Consider the following 21,189-nt stretch of genomic DNA (forward strand, 5'->3'; position numbering starts at 1 on the left):
AAATAGCCATCACATAGACTCATCAAGCAGCAGCCTGATATAGCCAAGCACACACATTCAGCCAATGTTCAAAGCTCCTCCATAATGGTATGTTTCTTGTAGCTCTCGTATGACAGCTCCAAAGAGGATGGCAATTCAAAGACATACACTTTGAATTGCCAGCTAAGAGAGTAAGGTCTCTGAAAGTTTTTAAAATTAACTACATTAAGTCTAATGAAAACTGGTCTTACACAGGCAAGGAGGCCTTGCTTATCACCACACGTTACAGACTTCCTATTGGATCGCCGGCAGGTGGTAAGGATGGGCTCCCTCACCTCTGCCTCTCTGACCTTCAACACAGGTGTTCCCCAAGGTTGTGTTCTGAGTCCCCTTCTCTACTCCTTTTACACCCTCAACTATACAGCCACACACAGCTCCAATCTGCAGATAGCACGACTTTGATCAGACTTATTTCTAGCGGTGATGAGATCGCCTACAGAGGAGAGGTTAACACCCTGACTCAGTGGTGCCAAGATAACAACCTTTTCCTCAATGTCCAAAAAACAAAAGAGATAATTGTGGATTACAGGAGGAATGGGGACAGGCTCAGTCCAATCAACATCAATGGGACTGCAGCTGAGAGGGTAACTAGTTTCAAGTTCCTCATATACACATCACCGATGATCTCACCTGGACTGTACTCACCGGATTTGTGGCAAAAAGACCAGAACAGGGTCTCTTCCACCTCAGGTGACTGAAGAAGTTCAGCATGACCCCCCAGATCCTCAAGACCCTCTACAGGGGCACCGTTGAGACCATACTGACTGGCTGTATCACCACCTGGTACGAGATCTGTACCAACCTTGATTGTTGGGAACTGCAGTATGGTACAGACAGCCCAGCACATCTGCGAGTATGAGCTTCCCTCCATTGAGGACATTTATCGCAGCAGGTGCAGAAAGAAGGCCTGGAAGATCATCAGGGACACCAGTCACCCCAACCATAAACTGTTTCAGCTGCTTACGTCTGGCAAATGGTACCGCAGCATTAAAGTCAGGACCAACAGGCTATGGGACAGTTTCTTTCTACAAGCCATTAGACTTTTAAATTCACATTGCAACAGCATCATAATGCAAAGACTATTACTCCCTCACATTGTGGGATGGATGCAAGATTTAAATAAATTCTAAATTCTAGGGCTAAAGCCCAAATCTGTTCAATCTTTCCCTAAAACTCAGATCCTCAAGTACAAGAAACATCTTTGTAAATTTTCTCTGCACACTTTCAATCATATTTACATCTTCTCTGGAGGTAGGTGACCAAACCTGGGCACAATACTCTAAGTTAGGTCTCACCAACGTCTTATATGTTATCAAGGCCAACGTGAAACAAGCTTCCTTTATGCTATATTTACCTGCAATGTCACTTTCAAGGAATTATGGATCTGTATTCCCAGATCCCTCTGTTCTACCACACTCCTCAGTCCCCTACCGCGTACCATGTAAGACCTTCCCTGTTTGGTCCTCCCCAAGTGCAACACCTTGCACATGTAAGCATTAAATTCAATCTGCCATTTTCAGCCATTTCACCAACTAATTCAGAACCACCACAAGCTTTGATAGTCTTCCTCACTGTACACTACATCCCCAATCTTTGTGTCTTCCACAAATTTACTGATCCAGTTAACCACATTATTATCCAGATTGATGATATAGATGACAAACAATGATGGACCATGCACTGATCCCTGCGGCACACCACAAGTCACAAGCCTCCAGTCAGAGAGACAAACGTCTACAACCATTCTCTGGCTTCTTCCACAAAGCCGATGTCTAATCCAATTTACTACCTCTTCTTGAATACCAAGCAATCAAATCTTCTTGACCAACCTCCTGTGTGGGACCTTGTCAAAGGCCTTGCTAATGTTCATATAGACAACATCCATTGCCTCGCTTTCATCCACTTTCCTGGCAATTTCCTCTATAAGATTGGTTAGACATGACTTACCATGCAAAAAGTCACGTTGATTGTCCCCAATCAATACCTGTCTGTATAAATACTTATATATCTGATTCCTGAGAATACCTTTTAACCATCCTGATTTCCTTCTTAAGTGTTCTCTTGCATTTCTTATATTCCTCAAGTACTTCATTTGTTCCTGCCTACCTATACCTTCTATATACCTCCTTCTTTTTCTTAACCAGAGCCTCAATGTGTCTTGAAAACCAAGGTTCCATAAATCGGTTATCCTTGTCTTTTATTCTAACAGGAATATATAAGCACTGTACTCTCAAAATTTACTTTTGAAAGCCTTCCATTTATCAAGTATACCATGGCCAGAAAACAACCTGTCCAAATCCACACTTGCCAAATCCCTTCTGATACCATCACAGTTGGTCTTTCTTCAATTTAGCATCTCAACGCAATCCCAGATCTATCGTTTCCATAACTGCCCTGAAACTAATGAAGTTATGATCATTAGATGCAAAGTGTTCTCCTACACAGACTTTTGTCACCTGACCTGTCTCTTTCTCTAATAGGAGGTCAAGTATCACACTCTCTCTAGTTGGAACTTTATGTAATAATTAAGGAAACTTCCTGAAAACATTTCACAAGCTCTTTCCCATACAGCCTTTTTTACAGTATGGGAGTTCCAGTCAACATGTGAAAAGTTAAAATCACCTACTATCACAACATTATGTTTCTTGCAACAGTCTGCAATCACTCTGCAAATTTGCTCCTTTAAGTCCCACGTTGTTGGGTAGTGCATAATATAATCCCGTTAACATGGTCATAACTTTCTCTGTTCTACCCATGAAGCCTCAGTAGACACGCTCTCCAGTCTGTCCTGACTGAGTACTGCCATGACATTTTCCTTGACTAGTTATTCTGCTCCTCCCTCTTTAATCCCGTGCACTTGAATTCCCAAAATGCACCATCGCACATAGTCCAGATTCAGCAGCTTTTGCCATTTCTCCACCCCTTTCTCTCCTCCAGTGGAGCAACACAGTAACATAGTGGTTAGCATGATGTTGCTACAGTGGCAGTGATCACTGATTGGGATTCAGTTCCTGCCACTGCCTGTAAGAAGTCCGTACATTCTCCCCATAACCAAATGAGTTTCCTCCTTATGCTCCAGTTTCCTCCCATATACCAAAGACATAAGGTTATGGTCAGTAAGTTGTGAGCATGTTACGTTGGTGCCAAAAGCATGGCAAAGAAACCAATAGGTCCTTCTGCCATTTCTCCACCTCTTTCTCCCCTCCATTGGGGTAGCACAGTAGCACAGCGGTCAACATAACACTATTACAGCACCAGTGATCATGGATTGGGTTTCAATTTATGCCTATGCCTGTAAGGAGTTTGTATGTTCTTCCCATGACTGTACGGGTTTCCTTCGGGTGCTCCACTTTCCTCCCAGATTCCACAGACATACGGTTACGGTTAATAAGTTGTGGACATGCAATGTTGGTGCGGCAGCATTGTGACACTTGCCAGGCTCTCCAGCACAAACCTTGCTGATTTGATTTGAGGCAACAATGCATTTCACTGAATGTTTCAATATACAAGTGACAAATAAAGCTAATCTTTTCTTTATCTTTATAAATACACAACTGATCTTATTCCTGCTATATCCTTTGACAACTTTCTTCACGATCCACTATTCCACCAGTTTTTGAGCTGTCTGAAAACTTACTAGTGTGATCATCTAAATTTTCCATAAGACCATATGTCCATAAGGCAAAGGAGCAGAATTAGGCCATTTGGCCCATCAAGTCTGCTCCATTTTTCAGTCATGGTTGATCCTTTTTTCCCCTCCTCAACCCCATTTCCCGGCCTTCTCCACAGAACCTTTGATGCCATGTCCAATCAAGAACCTATCAATCTTGGCCTTAAATACACCCAACGACCTGGCCTCCGTAGCTGCCTGTGGTATCAAATTCCACAAATTCACCACACTCTGGTTAAAGAAATTTCTTCACATCTCTATTATAAATGGACACCTCTCTATCCTGAGGCTGTGCCCTCTTGTCCTAGACTCCCCCACCATGCAAAACATCCTGTCGACATCTACTCTGTCTAGGCCTCGTAAAATACAAAAAGGTTTCAATGAAATCCAGCCCCCCATCCATCTAAATGCCAATGAGTACAGATCGAGAACCATCAAACATTCCTCGTATGATAATCCCCAGAATCATCCTTGTGAACCGCCTCTGGACGCTCTCCAATGGCAGGACACCTTTTCTTAGATGAGGAGCCCAAAACTGTTCAAAATACTCAGGGTGTAGCCTCACCAGTACCTTATAAAGCCTCAGCATCACATCCCTGCTCTTGTATTCTAGACATCCTAAAATGAATGCCAACATTGCATTTGCCTTCCTCACCACCGACTCAGCCTCCAAGTTAACCTTTAGGACGTTCTGCACAAGGACTCCCAAGTTCCTTTGCATTTCAGATTTTTGGATTTTCTCACCTTTTAGAAATTAGTTTGCACATTTATTTCTACTACCAATGTACATGGCCATGCATTTCCCAATATTGTATTCCATTTGCCACTCGCTTCCCCATTCTATCTAAGTCCTTCTGCAGCCTACCTGTTTCCTCAACGCTACCTGCTTCTCCACCAGTCCTAGTATCATCTGCAAATCTGACAACAAAGCTATCTATTCCATCACCTATATCATTGATATACAGCATAAAAAGAACCTGTCCCAACACCGACCCCCAAGGATCACTAGTCACTGGCAGCCAACCAGACAAGGATCCTTTTATTCCCACTAGCTGCCTCGTACCAATCAGCCAATGCTCTAACCATGCCAATAACTTTCCTGTCATAAGCAACCTCATGTATGGCAGCTTGTCATAGGCCTTCTGAAAGTCCAAATATACAACATCCCCTTTATCTATCCTACTTGCAATCTCCTCAAAGAATTGCAACATGTTTGTCAGGCAAGGTGTTCCCTTACAGAAACCATGCTGACTTTGTCCTATCTTGTCCTGTGTCACCAAGTACTCCATAACCTCATCCTTAACAATTGACTCCAACATCTTCCCAACCACTGGGGTCAGGCTAACTGATCTATAATTTCTTTTCTGCTGCCTTCCTACTTTTTTTAAAGAGTGGAGTGACATTTACAATTTTCCAGTCCCCTGGCACCATAATTTTTAAAGCTTCCCAATCCTCTATCTTCCCACTAATTTTTGCCTTGTTTTTACATTAGCTTTAACTTCCCTTGTCAGCCATTGTTGTATTATTTTATCATTTGAGTATTTCTTCATTTTTGGAACACATCTGTCCTGCACCTTCCCCATTTCCCCCAGAAACTCACGCCATTGCTGCTCTGCTGTCATCCCTGCCAGCAGCTCCTTCCAATTTATTTTGGCCAACTGCTCTCTCATACCACTGCAATTTCCTTTACTCCACTGAAATGCTGCTATGTCAAACTTTACTTTCTCCCTAACAAATTTCAAGTTTAACTCAATCATATTATCATCATTGGCTCCTAAGGGTTATTTTACCTTAAGCTTCCTAATTGCCTCTGGTTCATTACAGAACCCCAATCCAGTATAGCTGATCCTCTCGTAGACTTAACAACAAACTGCTCTGAAAAGCCATCTCATAAGCATTCAACAAACTCACTCTCTTGAGATCAATTAACAACCTGATTTTCCCAATCAACCTGCATGTTAAAATCTCCCATGATTATCATAACATTGCCCTTTTGACACACCTTTTCTATTTCCTGTTGAAATCTATACTCTACATCCCAGCTACTGTTTGGAGGCCTGTATATAACTGCCATCAGACTCCATTTACCCTTGCAGTTTCTTAACTCAACCCACAAGCATTCAACATCTTCCGATCCTATGTCACATCTTTCTACTGATTTGATGCCATTCTTTACCAGTAGAGCCACACCACCCCCTCTGCCTACCTTCCTATCCCTCCGATACAATGTGTAACCTTGGACTTTCAGCTCCCACCAACAACCATCCTTCAGCCATGATTCAGTGATGGCCACAACATCATACCTGGCAATCTGTAATAGTGCAACAAGATCATCCACCTTATTTCTTATACTCTGTGCACTGACATATAACACTTTGCGTGCTGCAATTGCTACCCTTTTTGATTCTGCATCCTTAATACACTGATACTCACCCTGCTGGCTATCATCTACCTGCCCTTCTCAACAGTCTGACTGCATGCTATCTTATCTTTTTCACTATCCATCGTATCCTAAGTCCCTTCATTCCGGTTCTCACACCCCTGCCAAATCCTCCACAACAGTTTTAGCAAACCTGCCTCAAGAATATTGGTCCCCCACGGGTTCACGTGCAACCTGTTCCTTTCTTACAGGTGATACCTTCCCCAGAAGAGATCCCAATGCTCCAAGAACCTGAATCCCTGCCCCCCCCCCCCACACCAGCTTCTCAGCCACGCATTTATCTGCCAAATCATCCCGTTTCTACCCTCACTGGCATGTGGCACAGGTAACATTCAGAAATTACTATCCTGGAGGCCCTGCTTCTCAGTTTTCTGCCTAGCTCTCTAAATTCTTTCTTCAGGACCTCTTTGCTTTTCCTTCCTATGTCATGGTACCAATATGTACCAAGAGGGAGGACTGCTCTCCCTGTCTCCAAAATGTTGTGGACACAATCCGAGATGTCCCTGACCATGGCACCTGGGAGGCAACTTGCCATCTGAGTGTCCCGTTCATGTCCACAGAATCTCATTTTCATCCAAGATCAATTTATATATTACAAACTACAGAGATCCCACCACTGAACCCTGTGGATCTCCAGTCAGAATGATTTTCCTTCACCACAATGCCTCCGTCTTTGATGACTAAGCCAATTTTGGTTTCAATCTACCATCTCAGTGTGGATCCCATGTGACTTAATCTTCTGGATTATAATGAGGAACCTTGCCAAATATAAGGTCCATGTAGACAACATTCATTAACCCACACTTGCTAATCATCTTCATCTTCACCTCAAACTGCAATCATATTTGTGACACAGGACCTCCTCTGCACAAAGCCTATTCCTACTAAGCCCGTCTTTTCCAAATGTAACTGTGTCATGTCCATGAGATTCTTCTCCAATAATCTCACAACCACTGATATAAGACAATAATTTCCTAGTTTGTCACTGTTGCCCTTCTTAAACAAAAGAATGACTTTGGACATTCTCCAGTCTTAGTCACTGTATGTCTTTGCATGTCTGTGTGTGTCTTGAGTGTGTATGATCTTGTCTATGTCTGTTTTGTGTGTGGTATGTGACTCTGTCTGCCTGGAAGCATCTTTGTGTAAGTTGTGGATATACATATCTGTGTGCACGCGCGTGTGTCTGTGTGCCTGTGTGTTTGCTTCTAGTTATCAGTGTATATGTCTATGTTACTGAGTGCCTATTTGTGTTTGGTGAGTGTGCATGTGTGCTCACTCAGAAGTCAAAGTTGAGTTATCGTCAAATGCACATGTGTGCACAGATACAAAGAAAATCTTACCTGCAGCAGCATCACGGGCATATAACGTTATACAAGCATAATGTAAAGGTTCAAAGGTTAATTTTATTATCATGATACTTGTGCAGAATACAACTCTGAATTTGTCTTCTCCAGAATGCTACAGAACATAGAAAATCAGCTAAGTAGTTAAAAGGAAAACATCAATTCTATGCCCCCCATAGATAAAGAAACAGAAACAAAAACTCGCAAGCCCAAACACTCCCATCCCCTCCTTCGCACAGAAAAAATAACAGATCACCCGAAATCCCAGCCCCCAATCCACAACAAGAAATAATGGGCGAGAACATGTAAAACAACATAGAACTGAAAGAGGCCAATATGAACTACAGTTAGCTTGAACTACAGTCCAATCCATAAATCACAGAATTTTGATAACATTTCCAAGAGTATCAGGACCCAACAGCCTCTCTGAGGAAAGACACACGAATCAGCAGCCTCTTCGAGAACCATTCACTCCCCTCTGCATTTGACTCGATGCTTCAATCTACCTCAATGCACTAACCGGCAGGAAACATAGTTGATCATGGCCCCTCATCTCGTCTCTGAGCTTTTCCTCGTGGTAGCTCAAGCTTGCTTACACTTCTCTGCTGGAGTTTTCTTGGGAACAGCAGAGCATGAGCTCACTGAATCAAACTACAGACCGTAAGTCACAGGGTCCAACAGTTTCAAAAACAAAACTAAGTAAAAAGTAGATGTAGAAAAGCTAAAGTGATTGACTATCTGGAAGATGTCGCCCGAGGAATCGTTCACGGGTGCCATCTTGACTGGAAAATTCACTAGATAAACATAAACTATAAATTATATACAATTTTTACAAGGAAGAACGCAAGTAGAATAAAAATTAAATGAAAATACATTTTAGTGCAAAATGATCAAAATAGTCATCGCGTGGCTAAGCTGTCGTGATTTGGGTTATATTGGTTGTTTCAAGAACCAAACGGTTGAAGGACTGTAGCTGTTTTTGAACTTGGTGATGTGGGACTGTAAGTTTCTGTACCTTCTGTGCAATGATAGCTGCAAGAAGATGGCATGGTAAAACAATGGGGATCTTTGATGATGCATGCTGCCCTCCTGAGGCAGTGCCACTTGTAGATACTTCCAGCGGTGGGAAGGGATGTGCTTGGGATGAACTGGGTTAAATCCATTACTCTCTCCAGCTCCTTATGTTCCTGCAGAATTGAAATGCCATTCCGAACTATAATGCAACCAGTCAGGATATTTCCAACAGTTACAATCCAAACTTGCTTAACCGTGTGTGTCTGTTTGTATCTTTTTTGGCTGCTGTGTGCACTCAACAGTTCCAAGGCATCATACTCTTATGTTCCAGTTTAGCTATGGCAATACTAGGAGATTCAACACAGTATTCATTACAGTGTCTCCTGGCACTCAGCTTGTTTTTGGAGATTTGTCTAGTGGTATGCTCTATCCACAAAGACCAAACAAAAACTTTATTTCTGCTATTTCTGCCTTGTTGATCTATGTTCAGTCATCAACAAAGAGATAAGATATATTGTTGGCCATGTTAGTGACAGGAACATGGTCACTAATACTCAACTTGGATTCTGCCAAGGTCACTGGGCTCCAAATATAAATGTAATGTTGGTCCAAACAAGGATGCAGGATCTGTATTCCAGAAGTGAGATGAAAGGAACAGCCTTGTTAACCCTGTGTACTTATAAAGGAGCTGGAACAAAAGTAAATAGGAACAATGGTGAAAGTTATCCACCAGCTGGATAAATGCCTCGTACAATGGAAGTGGTTTTGGTTAATGTAGATCATCAGGCCCCAGGACATCACTGGAAAGATACCACATTGCAGTATCCTTCACCAGCCAACTTCAATGTTTCATCAATGACCAGCCCTCTATCATATGGCCAGAAGTGGGGATAATCACTAATGACTGCAGATTGCAAATTCCTGACACAATTCTCAGATTTAGATGTATCTCTCTCATGTAAATGGAAACATACAGTGAAATGCATCATTTGTGTTCAGAACCAACACATCTAAGGATGTGCTGGCAGCCCACAGATGTTGCCACATATTCCAACATAGCATGCACACCATGCTTGGCAGAACACAACAAGCAGCAAAACAACAGCAAACCAATATTCTTTCCTCCTTCCACCTACTCATAGACAAAGAGAGCTCTGCAACTCCAGACAGGCCTCCAGTCTCCAGTCTCAAGGTTACAACCACCAGGATTTGACTTCCAGTCTTCTGATCGAGCTTCAGGCTTTGACCTTTGGTATCAACACCCAGACTAGCTGATGGCAGGACACGAAATTCCAGGCTCGAACCCCAGGCTGACCGACTGACTGGCCCTCATTCCTCCTCGTGCCTGCTGTTCACACAAACATCTGATCCTGGGACCAACTGACATGGGACAGCCCGACATCCATGGATGTCCTTTTTCACCCGTCCATGTAGTTTACCTTCAAGCATGGAGAAGAGGCCTATACTCCAAATGTCTTTCATCACCCATCCACATCGGTAGACTTTGAATGCGAGAGTGCAGAGCGAAGGCCTAACCTCTAACTCCTCGACATCTCTGTCTCTAAACCATAATCTGACCTCTAAGTCACCACATCCCTATCTTTAAACTCTAACCTGATTGTGAACTTCACACTCTGTCCCCAAAACTACAAGCCAGCATTTTCTCAATATCCTAAATTAAGCATTCTTGGAATTCTATTCGGCAAATATATTTCTAATTTTGAGAATCTGCCTTCTCGTGAGAAGCTAGGGAAGAATTTGTGGAGCTCCAAGTGGAAATATTTGTCATATCATTAACCATGTAAGAGGTACTGGGAGACTGGAAGACTGGAAGATGGCTAATGTCAGAATCAGAATTACGTTTATTATCACTGTCTTATAAGTAGGTCTTCGAATCAAAATCTCAGATGGTGGGGTTTACAGGAGTAAGAGATCAGCTGGTAGAGCAGTGTCACAACAACCACACACCATATCAGCAAAATCAAGGAATTGATTATGGACTTCAGGTAGATGTCTCCTACATACAATGATCCTTCGGGCATTATCTTCTGGATAAATCGTGAAACCATATACTTCATTTCATTCATGTCTTTTGAGAGGGGAGAATGCCTTTTTATCACTTGTGAGGTTGCTCTGCTGTGAAGAGGGAGAATGTTGCCCAGGTTTTCTACATTTTGGATGTGGACTTGGACTGTGGACTCTTTTTCAGTCTTATGGGGTTTTTTTCTATTCTGTGTTTTTCACTCAATCTTTTTTTATCTTTTGTGTGGGGGAGGGAGTTTGGGGGTCAATGTGCATGTTCTGTTTTTGTTCATTTTTTTGTGTGGTGAGCAGGGATTTGGGGTTGATGATGGTGCTGCTGTTATTTTCTTTCTTGGTTTCATGGCTATCTGGAGAAGAAGAATTTCAGAGGTGCATAGTTTGATAATAAATGTCCCTTTGAACCTTTTAATGTGGACTTCAGGTAGGGAGGTCAGGAGAACATACACCAATCCTCATTGAAGGTCAGTGAGGGAAAGGATGAGCACCCCGGGTGTCAGCATCTCAGTGGATCTATTCTTGGACCAACACTTTGATGCAAACACAAAGACGGTGTGACATATTGGACTCCGTAATCAATGAATGAATGGCTGACAGGGCAAATGATAACTTAACTCTTTCTGAGCTTGCAGCATGTGAGGTTTGTAGGGTAAACACTGCAGAATTGTTAGTGACTAAATGCCTGTATAATTACTGTTAATAGATGGATTGTTCAGGCTTATCACTTATGTGTAAACATTAATGTCCTTATGAGGGCCCAAGGAATTTTGTGTCTGGACACTGGGAATGTTGTGTGCTACGAGATGATGAAGAGTGACCATTAAAATGTCGAATTGATTTATGAGGACTGTATTAATGAACACATGTGTTGCCTGAGTGAAAGAAACCAGACTGAGTTAATGGCATGAGAACAAAATATCAAAGTGTTTGTCTGTTTCAAAGGCTGCATTAGTTTTTTAATGTGCATGAACTGATTCAGTTAGGGTCATTAGCAATGGACCCATTGGTCCTGACTAAACTGTGGGCTGTTCAGTCTGACGGAGCTGAACCCTTCTTGTGGGCAGTGGTCATATAAACTGTCCGTGCTTGCTATCCTGCCCCATTGGCTTGGAGTGCATTTCCTCACCTTTGGAACCTCCCCCACCCCTGGAGGCTATTTCATACCTCTGTGATATGGCAGCACAATCTGCCTTTTATAACAATAATGACTTTAATGGCCCTGAGGTTGACCTCTTTCTCCTTGGCATGTCACCTGTTTGATGGAACAGGGACCCTAATGGTGGAGAGGCATCTTGCTGGCTCTGTTAGGGCAGCCGAGGGTCTGACTTTTGAAGAGACTGGTAGTCTATTGGCCCAACATGAAGAGTCCGATGCAGATCAGGACCGGGTGCAGGTTATTGCTGCTTTTAAATCCTGGCAGCAACAGGGGCAAACTGATCAGCCTCTCACTGCTACAGTCAGAAGTTCCCACCTGCTCAAAAGGGCAACAATTATACCAGTGTCCAAAGAGAGGAATGTGAGCAGCCTTAATAACCACCCTCCAGTAGCACTCGTATCCACAGTGATGAAATGCTTTGAGAGGCTGGTCATGACTGACATCAGCAAGAACCCAGACCCACTGCAATTTGCCTATCACCACAATAGGTCTATGGCAATCTCAATGGCTCTTCACACAGCCCTAGATCACCCGAACAATACAAACACCTATGCCAGGATATGGTTCATTAACTATAGCTCAGTGTTTAACACCATCATTGCCACAATCCTGATCGATAAAGCTACGGCCCACAAAGCTGTGTGGAACGTGTCCTTGCCTTAGAATTACCTAGGCTAAATTATGCATGAAAATAAAGAAGCCCATATATATATATATATATATATATATATATATAATGATTCTCGGGCTGTTGTAAATGGTTTTGCTGTCTGGTGGCCCCTGTGGAAACAGCAGTCTTAAACAGTTATGGACTATCCCTTATCAGGGACAGAGTTATGGAAGGACATTTGGAGCCAATCATCGCATACCACCATTATGGTTTACCATGTCAAGGCCCATTTGAAAACTATTTCACCAATGACAAGATTTAACAACATTGGTGACAATATAGTTCATTCAGCAGTAGCAAATTTAGAAATTATGGACTGATATCTTTTGAAGCAACCCTTGGCTGCCATTCACCATGGACGTGTCTCTGATCAATTATTTTGCCCCATTACAGAAGTAATTCCAGTAGCTCTTCACTATGATGGACATTTTATTCTGGTCTTTTGATGGTAATCCTCACTGTTAAAGCTAATCAGCTTCAGGGATTAGAAAATCTTGTTTCTGCATGTGGCGATCCCCTTGAAATTCAATCTGATAATGATTCGCACTTACCAGGGTGAAAGAGTAGGCTGTCTCCAATGCTGTACAATGGATCTTCCATGCCCCTTATTATTCTCAGGTTAGTTGCTTAATTGAATGAATGGTCTATTAAAACAGAAAATTCATTTACTTACTCCTTCACAACTTATCAGGATAGCTACCCGACCTTCCCCGTGTATTGTATAATTTGAACAGCTGCCCCTTGAAGAGAGGCACTTCCTTTTTGTAATGACAGGACAATGTATTGCTCTTGATCCTGATGGCACAATTGAATGTGCTGATGAAGAGCTGATTCAGTTCTGTAAGGGGGGGGGGGGGGGGGTTTAAGTATGGGTGACACACCCATCTTCTCTCCAATGAACAAGGAAATACATGGTGGGTGAAGGTACGAGGAGAAACCCAAACTGCGTCTGTGGATAGGGGTCAACTGACTAAGGAAGAATGAAAATATTTCTGTCTCTCTGTTTTAAAGGTTCCTGCTTTGTTCCGTTTCAATGCTTGCCTTCTGTTTTGTTGGATATCTGACTCTGCTGAGACCCGACAAGCCACTGATAACCTTGTGATTTGTGAAAATGGTATTATTGTTTTGGGAAAATGTACATTTTTTGATATGCACTCATTGGGATTATGGTAAGTCTATAAGTGAGGGAATGCCGTACATCTAGGGTGACTGGTCTCATATGGCTGTTTTTTCGGTGAAACAAGTAAAGTGCCGAGTTGACTGTAATCTGCCTCTAGTATCTGAAAAGACAATGTAGTGTTTGTAAATCTTACTCATTCTGTTCAAATTGTCAACAAGGTATTGTTAATGACCCCCTCAGGGGTGAGGACATGTACTTATTTTAATGTGAATGTTGAGATTAATCCTCAGATCTGTATAATTTATATTTTAATAATTGTGATGTTAATTTTAATCATCTAAGGGATATTAATATGTATTATTTTATGCCAAAGGAAGATTTCTATGTGTCTCCTATCTAACAGACATTCATCACTGGCACAACCCTCAAGGATACCTTCAGGAGGCATCCCTCAAGAGGGTGGCATCCATAACCGAGGACCCTCACCAGCCAAGACATGCCTTCTTCCTGTTACTCCCATTAGGGAGGAGATACAGGAGCCTGAAGGCCCACCCTAAATGATTGAGGAACAGATTCTTCCTCTCCACCATCAGATTTCTGAACAGTGCAGGAGCCCAACACAAATATTCTTTTATTTTGTACAATGTATTTAATTTGTAATTTTTAGTAATTTTACGTCTTTGCACTGTACTGCTGCCACAAAACAACTAGCTTCACATCATATAAAACAATAAGGCTAATACTGAATCCTGAAATTCTGAAACCATTGTTTATGGGTGCGTGCATCTGAACTACAGCCTAGTGAGTTTAATATCATTGATGGGCAAGTTATTGGAAGGTGTTCTGCGACACTGGATCTACTGTATATGCATTTGGAAGTACAAGGACAGATTCTGGATTGTCAGCATGTCTTACTGTGTGAGAAATCCTGCCTCACAAATTTGATTGAGATTTTTTTGAAGATATGACCAACAATACCAATGGGGGGAGTGAAGTAAATGTTGTCTACAAGCGCTTCAGCAAAGCCTTTGAGGACCTGTATGGTAGACTGGTCCAGAAGATTAGATCACATGTAATCAAGGATGGATTAGCCAATTGGTTTGTGGGGCCCCTCATGGAGATACTTGTATAATTAATAGCCATGCAAAAAGACTGGACAATGAGTAGGGCAATTGGAAACAAAATTGGCTTGACGGTACAACTTAGAGGAATGTTTCTTTTGTCGAGTACGGTGGATAGGGAGGATGATTATGCAAGATTGTTATGGTAGTCATGGAAGATTTTAACATGCAGGTCAATTGGGAAAATCAGGTTGGTAATGGATCTCAAGAGAGTGAGTTTGTTGAATGCCAAGGAGATAGCTTTTTAAAGCAGATTGTCATTGAGCCTACTGGGGGATCAGCTATACTGGATTGGGTTTATGTAATGAACCAGAGGCAATTAGGGAGTTTAAGGTAAAAGAAACCTTAGGAACAACCAGTGATCACAATATGATTGTGTTCAACTTGAAATTTGTTTGGGAGAAAGTAAAGTCTGATGTAGCAGTATTTCAGTGGAGTAAGGGAAATTACAGCGGTATGAGAGAGGAGTTGGCCAAAGTAAATTGGAAGGAGCTGCTGGCAGGGATGTCAGCAGAGCAGCAATGGTGTGTGTTTCTGGGGAAAATGAGGAAGGTACAGGACATGTGTATACCAAAAATGAAGAAATACTCAAATGGTAAAATAGTACAACCGTGGCTGACAAGGGAAGTTAAAGCTATTGTAATAACAAAAGAAAGGGCATACAACAAAATAAAAATTAGTGGGAAGATAGAGGATTGGAAAATTTTTAAAAACCTAAAGAAAGCAACTAAAAGAATCATGATAAGGGAAAAGATGAAATATGGAAGCAAGTTAGCAAACAATATCAAAGTAAGTAGTAAAAGTTTTTTCAAGTATGTTAAAAATAGAAGAGAAATGAGAGTGGATATAGGACCGCCAGAAAATGAGGCCAGAGAAATAATAATGCGGACAAGGAGATGAACTAAATGAGTATTTTGTGTCAGTCTTCACTGTGGAAAACACAAACAGTATGCCTGATGTTGTAGTGTGTGAAGGAAGAGAAGTGGGTGCAGTTACTATTACAAGGGAGAAGGTGCTCAAAAAGCTGAAAGACCTAAAGGTACATAAGTCACTTGAACCAGAGGAACTGCACCCTAGGGTTCTGAAAGAGGTAGCATTAGAAATTGTGGTGGCATTAGAAATTATCTTTCAAAAATCATTGTACTCTGGCATAGTGCCAGACAAGATAGGAAAAAGTCAGCAGTTTCCTTCAGGGAAAATCCTGCCTGAAGAACCTGTTGGAATTCTTTGAGGAGATTACAAGTAGGATAGATAAAGGGGATGTAATAGATGTTGTATATTTGGACTTTCAAAAGGCCTTTGACAAGGTGCCACACATGAGGCTGCTTACCAGGTTAAGAGCCCATGGTATTACAGGAAAGTTACTAACATGTTTAGAGCATTGGCTGATTGTGAGTAGGAATAAATGATCGTTTTCTGGTTGACTGCCAGGGATTAGTAATGTTTTGCAGGGGTCAGTGTTGGGACCACTTACTTTTATGCTGTGGATAAATTGTTTAGATGATGGAATGGGTGGCTCTGTTGCCAAGTTTGCAAATGATATGAAGATTGGTGGAGGGGCAGGTAGTGTTGAGGAAACTAGTAGGATGCAGGAGGACTTGGACAGATAAGGAGAATGGGCAAGAAAGTGACAAATGAAATACAATGTCATGCACTTTGGTAGTAGACATAAATGTGCAGTCTATTCTCTAAACACAGATAAAATCCAGGAATCTGAGAGGCAAAGGGACATGGGAGTCTTGTGCAGAATGTCCTGAAGGTTAACTTGCAGGTTGAGTCAGTGGTGAGGAAGGCAAATGCCATGTTAGCATTCATTTCAAGAGGTCTAGAATACAAGGGCAAGGATGTGATACTGAGGCTTGATAAGACACTGGTGAGGCCTCACTTTGAGTATTCTGAACAGTTTTGGGCCCCTCATCTTAGAAAAGATGTGCTGGCATTGGAGAGGGTCCAGAGGAGGTTCACAAGGATGATTCCAGGAATGAAAGGGTTATCATATGAGGAACGTTTGATGTCTCTGGTTCTGTACTCACTGGAATTCAGAAAAATGAGGGGGAACTCACTGAAACCTTTTGAAAGTTGAAAGGCCTAGACAGAGTAGATGTGGAAAGTATGTGTCCCATGGTGGGAGAGTCTAGGACAAGAGCGCACAGCCTTAGGACAGAGGGGCACCCTTTCAAAACAGAGATACGGAGAAATTTCTTTAGCCAAAGTGTGGTGAATTTGTTGTCATATGCAGCTGTGGAGGCCAGGTCGTTCGGTGTATTTAAGGCAGAGATTAATAGCTTCTTGATTGGAGATGGCATCAAATGTTATGGGGAGAAGGCCAGGATCTGGGGTTGAGGAGGAGATACAAGAAAAGGATCAGCTATGATTGAATGTTGTAGCAGACTCGATGGGCTAGATGGCCTCATTTTGCTCCTATGTCTTTTGGTCTTATGGATTACAACAAAATCTTGATCAATTTGGTAAGTGGGTTGAGTAATGGCAGATAGGGCTTATTTCAGATGAATGCAACATGCTATATTTTGATTAGTTAAACCAAGTAAGGACTTGCACAGTAAATGATAGGACCCTGTGGAGTGCTGTACTTCAGATAGATAGTTTTTTGAAAATTATGCTATAGATAGATGGAGTGGTGAACAACGTGCTTGGTAAGCATGCCTTCGTTGGTCAGGGTAATGAGTTCAGGAATTGGGATGTCAGGTTACAGCTGTATTATATATTGGTATGGTATACAGCTGTATAATATTTTGTAAGGCACATGACCACCTGGATCCCAAGGTCTGAAAGTGGTAGCTATTGAGTTGGCAGGTGCATTAAAAAATCCACAGTTTCTAGCTGAGGTTCTAGAGAAAGAGCTAAAGTTTGGGTAAGCTAGGACTTTATTCCTAGGAGCACAGAGAGCTGGGGGATCTATTTATAGTGGTTTACCAATACACAAGGAGCACTGATAAGATGGATTGTATGTGAAACAAATTGCCAGAGGAAAAGTAGATCTGGATACAATTAGTAATAGTAATGTGATCACTCAGGTCGAGCAAGATGTTCTCCTAAGGGTTCGCATTTTTGTGGGTCCTTGGGTGGCTGCAGAGGCCAATCCAGAGTCCATATCATCTGGTGCAGTGTGGGCACGAGTAAGTGGAGGCTGTGGTTTGTAGTTGGGTCTTTTGATTGTTCAATTTTTTCTTTTTGCAGCTGCCGCTTTTTCTCTGTGGCTCAGCGGAGGTCACTGACATGTAGCAGTGCTCCCTCCTGAATGGAATTTCTCCAGGTGTATCTATATATTTTCCCAGTTTTTGTTGAATTTCTTCAGGTTGATTTTCATGTTATTGTTGAAGCATTTCCTTTGGCCACAAGGGGCTTGCTGATCTTCTTTCAACTGGGAGTAAAGGATCTGTTTGGGGCGACATGAGTTAGGCATCCACATGACATGACCTATCCTTCAGAACTGGTGCTGTTTTATTGTGGGGGAGATGCTGCTGGCCTCCTCCAGTACCCTGGAATTAGAACAACAGTCCTTCTAGCAAATCCTCAGAATCTTTTGTAATGTACTTTGCTGGTATTGTTCCAGGGCTTTCAGGTGCTTATTGTAGGTGGTCCATGATTCAACTCTATACAGTAATATAGGAAGGATGACTGCTCTACAGACCAAAAGTTTTGTTTGGACCTATAGAGGTTGCTGTCTTCAAAGAGTCAGGTGGTGGTTGATCTCTGAGTCATTGCCTGCTTTTGAGGGGAGAGGATACATTGGAGCTCTTCTTCAGAATGTGCTATGATGTCATTGTAATCTGCATACTGATGCTTCATGATAGAGGTGGTGTTGACTTTGCTTATGGCCTTGAACTGGTTGAGGTTGAAAAGCCTACTGTCCATTCTATACATGGTTTGGTATTCCTTGTGGTAGGTCTTGAACCTGAGGTGATGGATGGCAGGTATAAAGATGGAAAATAGGGTGGGTGCAATGATGCAGCCCTGTTTGACTCCTGGACAGTGGAGGGTCTGATTCAACGCCATAATTGCTGAGTACTGTGCTTGACATGCCATCATACAATAGCATCAGTATTCATAAGTACATGTCAGGCCAGTTATGTCTTAATAGAACATGCCAAGATTCTCGGAGAAGATAGTAACTGTCTCTTGGAATGAGGAATAAAGAGCCTTTGGCAGCTGCACCCACAATGGAGCAGATCTATTTAGGATCCACTCCACTCACCCTACTCAGGAAAGGGACTGGAAAAGGTGCCCATAAAATAGCCTGCCTTGAATCCTCCTGACTGGATTACCACATTCAGAGGATCTCCATATGTGGTCAGAAACAAAGGAATGTGATATATGGAGCCTGGAATATGCAGATAGATAGTGCAACCAATGATAGACCAGAAAGAAAAGCTGTGATCTTCACCAGAGAGCTGAGGAGATAACAGACTGACCTAGCTGCTCTTTCTTAAACTGCCTAGCAGATGAAAGACAACTGAAGGAAGAGAAGGGTGGTTACACATTCTTCTGGAAAGGGAAGGTAACTGACAAGTCCAGGATCCATGGTGTTGGGTTTGCAATAGAGAACCAGCTAGTCAGTGAAATCTTTGAACTTCCTGTGGGGAAATCAGTGAATGCTCATGATGATCCATTTGGTTCTTGACAACTACCAGATGACTACCATCATGACTGCTTATGCATCAACTCTGGATGCACATGAGTATGACAAAGAGGCTTTCTGCACTTGCCTAGACACAATACTGTCAAGCATCTCCAAAGAGAATAAAATAATTCTCTTCTGGGACTTCAATGCCAGGGTTGGTCAGGACTTCAGCCTTGGGACAGATACCATAGAAAAGGAAGGCATTGGCAACGTCAACTCAAATGGAGTACTACTTGTCACCAGAGGTGCTGAGAACAATTTTATCATCGCAATCGCTCTCTTCTGCCAGAAAAGCAAATTCAAAGCAACTTGGCAGCACCCACAATCTAAACAGTGGGCCCTATCGCGTAATCTAACTACGTCATTGTCCGAGCTAGGCACCACTGTGATGTGACTATCACAAAGACCATGACCACACCTGATCCAACCCTCCATGTCCATCTGCCTCATGAGAAAAAGGAGGCTTCAGATGAAGCAGACCAGGACAAGACTAAAACCTGAGAGTCTGCTTGACACTGCCACCAAGCAGCACCTTCAGGCCTCGTTTGGGGAAAACCTCCAATGGGAATATCTAGAGGATATCGAAGAACACTCAGGTCTGCTTAAATCCATCATTCTCGATACTTGCAAAAGCATCATTGGGTACAAGTCCAGAAAACATCAGGATTGGTTTGATGATAACAACATGGAGATAGAATGACTTATCTCTAAGTAAAGGAAGGCTTTTGTGCCTGGCAGAATGACAGTCGAAGCAAACGGCCAAAAGAGAATCTTATTCCAGAACCAGGGCAAATGTGCAGTGGAGGGTGAGGGAGCAAAAGAGTTCTTGGTGAACTGAGAAAGTTCTGGAAATCCAGAGACCAGCAGACTCTGGTAACATGAGTGACTTCTTCAGTGCCACCAAAGCACTCTATGGTCCAAGTTACTGCAGATTAAACACCCTGCACTCAAAGGATGGGAAGAACTTATTAAAGAATCTGAAGGATATGTACAATTGATGGAGATAGCATTTTCAAGAACTTCTTAACCAGAGATTTCTAACCAAATCCTACAGAGACCTGTAAGCAGCTCCAGAGACATGGGGCACCTCTCAGTACAAAGGAGACCTATGATTCCAGAGCCTGAAAAGCAACAAAGCCATTGGTCCTGACAGGATCCTTGCAGAGATCCTCAAGGAAGGTGCACCAGCGTTCCTGTATCACATATACACCCTGCTCCTGAAAGTCTGGGAAAAGGGACAACTGCCCTCAGAGATCAGGGATGAGCTAGTAGTCACCATTTTCAAAAAGGAAGACAAGACAGATTGTGGCAAATGCAGAAGCATCTCCCTCCTGCCAAAAGCAGGCCAAGTGCTTGCATGTATCCTTGTCAACCAACTCCTCCCACTATCTAAAGAAGTACTCCCTGAATCACTGTGCAAGTTTCCTCACATCTAGAGGTACTGCAGACATGAACTTCACTGTCTGCCAATTACAGGAAAAATGTCATGAACAAAGGCAACCCTTGTACTTGGCTTTCATAGATTTGACAAAGGCATTTGGTACACTAGACCACCAAGCTCTGTGGCATACACAATTATGACATTTAAAAGACACTTGGACAAATAGGAAAGGTTCAGAGAGACAGGGGACAAACACAGGAAAGATAAACAAATAATAATAATGGGACCATAAGACCATAAGATATAGGATCAGAATTAGGCCATTTGGCCCATTGAGTCTGCTCTGCCATTCAATCATGGCTGATCCTTTTATACTCCTCCTCAACCCCATTTCCCAGCCATCTCCCCATAACCTTTGATGCCATGTCCGATCAAGAACCTATCAATCTCAGCCTTAAACACACCCAATGACCCGGCCTCCACAGCTGCCTGTGGCAATAAATTCCACAAATTTATCACCTTTTGGCTAAAGAAATTTCTCCACATCTCTGTT

The sequence above is a fragment of the Hemitrygon akajei genome, chromosome 5, assembly GCF_048418815.1.
Source record: "Hemitrygon akajei chromosome 5, sHemAka1.3, whole genome shotgun sequence".
Classification (NCBI taxonomy): Eukaryota; Metazoa; Chordata; class Chondrichthyes; order Myliobatiformes; family Dasyatidae; genus Hemitrygon; species Hemitrygon akajei.